The following is an 8,447-nucleotide window of genomic DNA, read 5'->3' on the forward strand; positions in this document are numbered from 1 at the left end:
GGGGGATTCGAATAATAGCTAAACAATGTTCAAAAATATGTAGATATACCGAATTACTATTTTGTAACGAGTGCTCTCATTTTTCTTGAGGTGCTTTAAAATTGGTGCCATTAGGATACACTACGTACTAGTGATTTGTTGCCAAATCCTTTGCCCTCTAGCTGGGTTTTTTGTGTTGTTGTTGTTGTTTTGTTATTGTTGTTTTTTGTTTTTTTACGAACAAATTGGTGTTTTTAGCAATAAATAATCCGCTGCCGACTTGCTAGGCCTGTCACAGTTTCACCAGAGCCCCGTTAACCTGCAACGTTTCGGTATGACCCGGGTTCTCCTTCACGGCTAGCGTGACACCTCAGTGGCATAAAGCCACACCATACTTCATTGAACTCAGCAATTCCCTACTGTGTCCAGTTTCCACCTCCCGGGACGTGGACCTGTGGATTACCAACACACCATCCAGCACAACATCCAGCACAACGTGCCTACATCCAAACATTCGGTGGCAACAAGGCTAGAGGGCGACCGAGAAAGACCTGGATTGATCGAGTCAGGGAAACATTAACCTCCCACGGCATCCCCCTGACCCAAGCTCTTCGGCTGACCACAGAGAGACGTCTCTTTCTTCCCGCGACTCCCAAAAGGGTATAAGCGGTGGATAAAAGTAAAGTAAAGTAAAACCAACAAATTCACTAATCCGCTAGTGTATTTTCCCAGCTTTGCTAATCTGTGAAGGCCCAGCTGACAACTGATAAGTTTGACTCATGACTGTAAATCCACAAGCCAGAATGTCAGGTCAACTACAGTGGCCCGTCTAGGTAAAGAGAGTAAAGGTGTCATATGGGGTTGCTCACTCCAGTACAAGATGAGGAACTCCTCTCTCATTGGTGATGGAGATTCAAAATCATTCCCACTGTATTGGCCCTCAACCTCTATGATTCCATACTCATAAAGGAGGTGGTGTGTGTCAACCATGTGGCAAAACAGTAAGTCAGAATTGATTTGTGAGGCAGCGTGGTGGAATCAGGCTTTCGTCAAAATAATCAAAATGAAGAAACTTGCATTTTTCCACAGGTTTGTGAATTTTTATTAAATTTTTGTTTTTTGGCTCAACTCCTTTCGGGCCCATTAAAGAACTCATTTCTGTGTGGATTGTTCAGAAAAACGTTGATTAAAGACACAGAAAATGTAAATTTTCAGTTATCACGAACTCTAAAGCTAAGGAAATAACTAATCTTTGGCAGCCATTTTCTCACTAATTTTACCTTTGAAAACTGGTGACCCCCACCTTCTTTAGTAAATATCTCGACTTGTATTCAAGATAAATGGATACTTTTTACATCCTAATAAAGACAAGTGAACAAGCTTTAAGATGATACCAATAACTCTACATGCCCAAAAATTGACGAGTGCCTTTATCCCCCACGCTGCCTCACATTTTGATTCTTACGTGTCATGAGAAATCAGAGTGATTTGTTTCAGATACCCGATACCTCTCTCAGAAGAATGTCTCACTTACATTAAAGAGTGACATGCAGGGGCGGCTCGTGGGGCTAAAAAGTGGGCGTGCACAAGTAAGCAACAGCAGGTGGAAGATAGTCAAGGGCACAGTAAATGGGATGGTAGGATATTTGGGTTGGTGAAGGAGGACCTTATGCTTTTATTTTCATTCTTTTTACAGGTCGCTTTGATTTCTAGAACTAAATCTGTTTGTTAGCTAAACATCAATTTCTTTATCCTGCATTGGAACTGAACACTCGAGTAATAACTTTCACCACTCCACTACAAAACCATTCAAAGGCACAACTCATAGGACGGTGACTTAAGTATGTCACGTTCACCTCCCTCAGGTTCACGGTCACAGAGTCGCTTAAAATAGTGGCAAGACAATGAACCAATCACAATTCACTTGAGCACTCCGCTGGATTGCTCCGGGGATCACATAATTTTGGCTTTGAACAGTGTACAGGCTATCGCGTTTATTTTTAGACTGTCTACTGTGGGCAGTGTTTCGTGTGTGCACATTTGAGATGTGCCGTCTTGTTAATATTAATATACCGCCAAACTAACGACGAGTGTCGTCATCGCTTGGGTTATCCAAAAGAGCGATTTATAGGTCAGATAACCACTGTTGAATATTCTATTACGTTTAGTTAAAGCTCGTGGACTTTGGCATGGCATGGTAGATGTTTTACGGCGCTTTTGACACAGAAATGACAGTTACAGCGCCCGCGAGGACCTTGTTTTGATATTATATTTGTCTAGTGTTTGTTTCTGACTTCTTTTATTTCATGTTTGTGGATGCTTTTCGTTATAGAACATTAAAAAATTTGGGCGGCACTTCACGACCGTGCTCTATGGACGAACCGCACCTGGTGACAGGACATAGTATAGGTTTAACGGCCCTATCAACACTATTAGGTTATTTAAGAGGCGAGACCTCCGAGTTTAACGTCCATCTCCTAAAGGACCGAGCCAAGTGGGAAATTCCCAAGGACACAACGTCGGACCGAGCTGAGGCTCGAAACTCCCGAACTCGCACAAATAGAGTGATTAGTTCATTGAAAACAATGTCTTGTTCAGTTCACGTGAAGAGAAGTAAAAAGCAAACAAGAACTGCACGTTTATTGATACTGATCTGATTCACATCACATTCAGATTACAGTTTAGTATTAGTGTGAGAGATAATATGTGAGGCAGCGTGGTGGAATCAGGCTCTCGTCAATTTTTGGGCATGTAGAGTTATTGATATCATTTTAAAGCTTTTTCACTCGCCTTTATTAGGATTAAAAAAATATCCATTTATCTTGAATACAAGTCGAGATAAGTGCAAAAGAAGGAGGTGGGGTCACCTGTTTTCAGAGGTAAAATTAGTGAGAAAATGGCCGCCAAAGATTAGTTATTTCCTTAGCTTAAGAGTCCGTGGTAACTGAAAATTGATATTTTTTGTGCCTTTAATCAAAGTTTTTCATAAAAATCCACACAGAAATGAATTCTTTAATGAGCATGAAAGGTGTTGAGCCAAAAAACAAAAATTTGATAAAAATTCACAAACCTGCTGAAAAATGCAAGTTTCTTCTCTTTGAGTATTTTGGCGAGTGCCTGATTCCACCACGCTGCCTCACATACCACCTTCCCCTTTCCATTTAGGCCTAAGCCTATTTAGGCTCATCAACCGTTCTTCAACTCTTTTGTCAGCAGCTGACACCGGTAAAAGTACTGTTATTGAAAATGTACTAATAGTTTGATGATAGAATACTGCCTGTTTAGCTTTGTTTTCTTTACTGTTGAGCTTTGTAAGCCTGACTTTGTTGGCTTGAAAAAAATACGACTTCCAAGGGTGAAAGAATGGTTCTATAAATGAAACCAGTTTTTTTTAAAATATCATATCATTTCCGTCTCAGCTCTGTACCTTGCGAAATCTGGGATCCTGGAGCCATCGAGGAAGAGAGAGGTGTAACGTTTGGAGAGAGAGAGAGAGAGAGAGAGAGAGAGAGAGAGAGAGAGAGAGAGAGAGAGAGAGAGAGAGAGAGCCTTTGGTACTGACTCAGGTACCGTATTTGAGGATAAAATATTTCACTTGACTATCCCCTAATTTTCAAAGTCCCATCCATCAACAATTATTGTGCTGTTCCCCACAAGCAAAACTTAGCCACTTTGTGACCTAGATGTAGATGATGGATGCTGTTCATTTTTTTTAACTGCGAAGGAAGCAAGTCCTCCTGGGACCTACGGTGCTTTTCATGTCTTGTGAAGCTCGAGGACCATGATATTTTACATTTAGCATACTGCTTCATTCACCCGTGTGGTTCTCGGGGCCCTGTCCAAGAGACAGGGGAGCAAAGAATAGGACAACTGTATCTGTACCGCGCATGTCGTACAAGGCGACTAAGGTCGGTTGGGCAAAGTGTTAGCAGCCCTTTTCCATAAAACAAAAAGCAGCTACAAAAACATCAACAGCAAAAACAATACGACCGCCAGTTCTGGAAGATGGAGAAACAGATAGAAAAGGATGCTCAGGACAGGCTTCGCTGGAGTAATGTTGTTGATGGCCTGTGCTCCACTGGGAGGTAAAAAAGGGGAAAGAGAGATACTGCTTCATTAGATGCAGTTCATAAAACGAATCGCAGATCCGCATTCAGCCACATTTTTCGGGGTATTTTTAGAAATATTTTCCTTTTAGTGATACTAGAATTCATAAACTGGGTCTAATCATATTTTGTTATAAATGAAATTGGACACTCAGCTGAATTCTTGTGCTTGGGGTCTGCATAAATAATTCCCTTATGCCTTGGGTGTTTAAATGTGTTTTTAGTCTGCAATTACGATGTAATTTACTTGCCATTGAATGCGATACCAGCTTCTGTCTGTAGAGGAAAACAAAACACTAAAATACTCATTCCCATGGGGGGGGGGGGGGGGGGGGGTCAGATTTTTTTCTCTTCTAATTTTTTCTACCAGGAGAAGATTGGATGTCTCCAGTCCTATTACACAAAACCTCTGAGGTCGTTATAATAATTAATAATAATTGCATTTCTATAGCGCATATCCATGCTCAAGAGCATGCTCTATGCGCTTTACAACTATTATTACCCCAGCAGACCCTCTGAGAACACTCAGAAACATTCTCAGCTTCCGAGGAAGCATACAATGCAAGCTGCGGATTTCACGCGCTCAAACACTATCAAACTGAAAAGATCTTTCGCTGTCTATAGCCGGGTACCCATTTCCACCTGGGTGAAGTGAGGAAAATTTGTGCAAAGTGCCTTTCCCAAGGACACAACGTCGGGCCCCTGACGGGATTCGAACCCACAACCTTACGGTTGCGAGTCCGAGAGCCTAACCACTAGGCCACCGACGTTCAACTCTTTCCACTGCTAATGTGAGAAGCAGTGGTGGCCACATTGCTGCACAGCACCAGCACAGACGGAGACCCACATCAAGACAGATGCACATTTTTTGGACTCAAGAAATTACTATTCAGCAAAGAGAAGAAACAAAAACATAGCTAGCTAATCAAAGACTTAAAAGTACTGGTTAAGGTTTGATAGAAATCGGTGCAGACACTCACTAAAACAAAATCGAAGGTAAAGTTTTTGCCCCTTGTTCAGTTTCTTTAAAAGACAAGGAGAGTTTTCTCTATAACCAAACAAATATATACACCAACGAAACCAAACTTCTCCTATAGCTAGGGTAATGCCCACTTTTGGTGTAGGTCAAGATTTCTGGAAACCCCCGGAATCTGGGTTGGCCCGTTTGTCCTTGAAAACGACCAAGTTTCTTTTACTCCAGAACTTTTGTCCGAGATTGTCAAAAGAGAGACAACTTATTAATGTGTTTGCTTCATAAGATTACATAGTACCCTCCCTTCCTTCTGCCAGAGAACCAAGATCTGTGGACAAAGCTCAGAACACGATAAAGGTTCACCTCCCTCATAGATTGAAGAATAACATAATGTTTGTTTGGTATCACAGTAACCATAGCAACAAGGCAATAACCCACGACATCATAATATCATTACTGTTGGAGTGTAGAACATCTCGTCAACATCTGAAGTGTTCTAAAAGTTGACACAAAATCAATGACAATTGTGAGGCAGCGTGGTGAAATCAGGCTCTCGTCAAAATAATCAAAGTGAAGAAACTGGCATTTTTCCGCAGGTTTGTCAATTTTTATCAAATTTTTGTTTTTTGGCTCTACACCTTCATCATCATCCGGTGCCTTGCCGACTGGCGTGGGCGATCATGGACCTCCACTTCCCTCTGTCTTTCGAAGCAGCAATGGTGTCTGTTGTTCTTGCTGCTCCCAGCCATGTTGTCATCTTGTCCAGTATCTTTTCCCTCTGTCTGCCTCTACCTCTCTTTCCATCAAACTTTCCTGTTGTTACAATGTTCTCTAATGCTTCTTTCCGCATTGTGTGTCCGAAAAAATTTGCCTGTCGTTTTCTTATATTCGTGATAAGTTGTTTTCTATAATTTGCTTCAACCAGGACTTCTTCATTTGTTTTTCTAGCTGTCCATGGGATACGTAGCATGCGTCTCATGAACCACAACTCTGCCGTAACAATTGTTTTTTTCCAGCTGTTTATTGATTGCCCATGCTTCGCACCCATATAATAGGATTACATGCACCTTACATGCCCATTAAAGAACCCATTTCTGTGTGTATTTTTCTGAAAAACGTTGATTAAAGGCACAAAAAAATGTAAATTTTCAGTTACCACGGACTCTAAAGCTATGGAAATAACTATTCTTTAGTGGTCATTTTCTCACAAATTTTACCTCTGAAAACAGGAGACCCCCATCTCCCTTTTTCGCAAATATCTCGACCTGTATTCAAGATATATGGATATTTTTTTCAATCCAAATAAAGACAAGTGAACAGAGAGAGAGAGAGAGAGAGAGAGAGAGAGAGAGAGAGAGAGAGAGAGAGAGAGAGAGAGAGAGATTACTATCGGAGCTGTGCGCTGCATACGTTCTTAAATGTGTTATTATTGTACAGCGCATTGAGCACTTCTTTGTGGACATGTGCTATGTAAATGCAATTTTGTATCATTATCATTATCATTATCATTATTATTATTATTATTATTATTATTATTATAATTATTATTACTATTATTATTATTACTATTATATATTAGCTATAACGTGGTGAAGAGAAAACGAAAGAAAGTACACTACCAATACGTGTACAACTCATCAATGTGATCGCAAGCGACCTGAAATAATCACAAACATCGCAATCCACAAAGGCAGCTGTCCCTTTAACCCGTTAAAAAAATGGTAGGCCTACCTAAACATACATATGTTTTACACCCCCTGAAGTAAATTGAATGTCATCACTTCTGATCCTCACTTCAAGCACTATATAAACTATTAATCTTTTTTTGTCCAATGAAATGACCAAAGACGCGATTTTTTTATATTATTAAGGTTACTCGTCGGTGTAACTGCAATAGAATCTTCGGTTTTCCCAATCTTTGCCGGATTCAGCATGAGCAAGTTTTCGAGGGATTTGCCCAAAGATTTTCCGGCTTCTGGGTTAGCCAAGGCCTGGGCCTTCCTTTTCGACGGTATAGTATTATATAATAATCTTTAATATTATGGTGGTTTTGTTTTCGAAACGGAACGGGACTTCCCGTTATGAACAGACACGTAAGAGAGCTTTGTCTATAAATAACTACCAACTACGTCATATCTATTTTTTCCGCTTCCTGAAACAGGATTGTCGTTCTATTTTTTCACTTATTGAATGCTGAAGCTCCCTCCGGTTCGGGGCGGAATAGAACTTCTCTGAAAGATCCAACTACGGTAAGAGGTCAAGACTTAGTAAGGTTTTGAAGATTTTTTGAGATGTAGACTCTAGTTAGATTTAAATCTAGATTATCTAGATCTAGATCATCTAGAATCTAGATGTCAGAACCAAGACAGCGTAGATCTAGATATTATAAGATTTAAGTAAGAATCGGGAAACAAATAGCCAAGATTTCTCGAGAAAAAGCATTACTAATACTAATAGAATCTACTAAGGCCCCATAAAATAAAGTTAAAACACATCTTTCGATTTTGAGGAAACAAATTATGGTATACCCAAATTATAAATAGAATCTAGATCTAGGCCTAGATTAGATCTGGCAATCATCATCATCACCATCATCATCATCATCATCATCATCATCATCATCATCATCATCATCATTGTATAAAGAAGGTATTAAAACAGTTTAAGACCTTGTTGTATTTCCCCAAAAAAATAGATCTAGATCTATATATTTCACAGTTTAACGTTTCGCCAATAAGGCTTCATCAGGAACATAGTATTTGAGAAAATCATATTTATCATTGTGTGTTCGTGTCGATAGACTGTAACCTATGCCTACAGTGTCGATAATATATATATAGATCTAGAGTCTAGATCTAGACAGTTGCAGTTGGCCTAAGGCTAAGGCCTTGGTCTTGATCTAACAGGTCAACATTGATACACATGACTATGATAGAAAAATAAAATAAGACTAATAAGAGCAAGAAATCACGACTGGGTGTTCAATTAGTCTACAATACTAATTTACTATTTCATGTAATATTTTACTGCGACAGGAAAATTTCACATGATCCCACTATACTATACTATGGTCCGTTTGATGTTTTAACAGTTTACACTTAGACTTAGAGTCATTGAATACAGATGGATACATTGTTTAAAAATGTAATTGAGTTGAATTGCATTCCCTAATTTTGATTAACTTTCCCTTTTTTATACAAGAAGATGCTGATTGTGTAATTTCTGCAATGCATATATATATAGATCTAGATCTCTAATGCACACTTTATAAACACGGATGGGTGGGAACTACAAGGCAAGGCATGTATAGATATATAAACTAAATTGGGAGATGAACTGGCCGAATTTCTCTGATTTAAGAACACAGCAAATTCTGACTGACGCTGAGC

The 8,447-nt window shown here is 39.6% G+C and overlaps 1 protein-coding gene across 1 annotated transcript in view; it reads left to right on the plus strand.

Annotated features, from left to right (window-relative positions):
* The first annotated feature begins 7,243 nt into the window (after positions 1–7,243).
* Positions 7,244–8,447, plus strand: part of LOC101850335 — a 7,485-nt gene continuing 6,281 nt past the window's right edge. The window contains exon 1 of the mRNA XM_005098659.3: positions 7,244–7,307. The gene's annotated coding sequence lies outside the window, so the exon portion shown is untranslated. The remainder of the gene's footprint in view (positions 7,308–8,447) is intronic.

This window comes from Aplysia californica, unplaced genomic scaffold (genome assembly GCF_000002075.1).
Source record: "Aplysia californica isolate F4 #8 unplaced genomic scaffold, AplCal3.0 scaffold00189, whole genome shotgun sequence".
Classification (NCBI taxonomy): Eukaryota; Metazoa; Mollusca; class Gastropoda; order Aplysiida; family Aplysiidae; genus Aplysia; species Aplysia californica.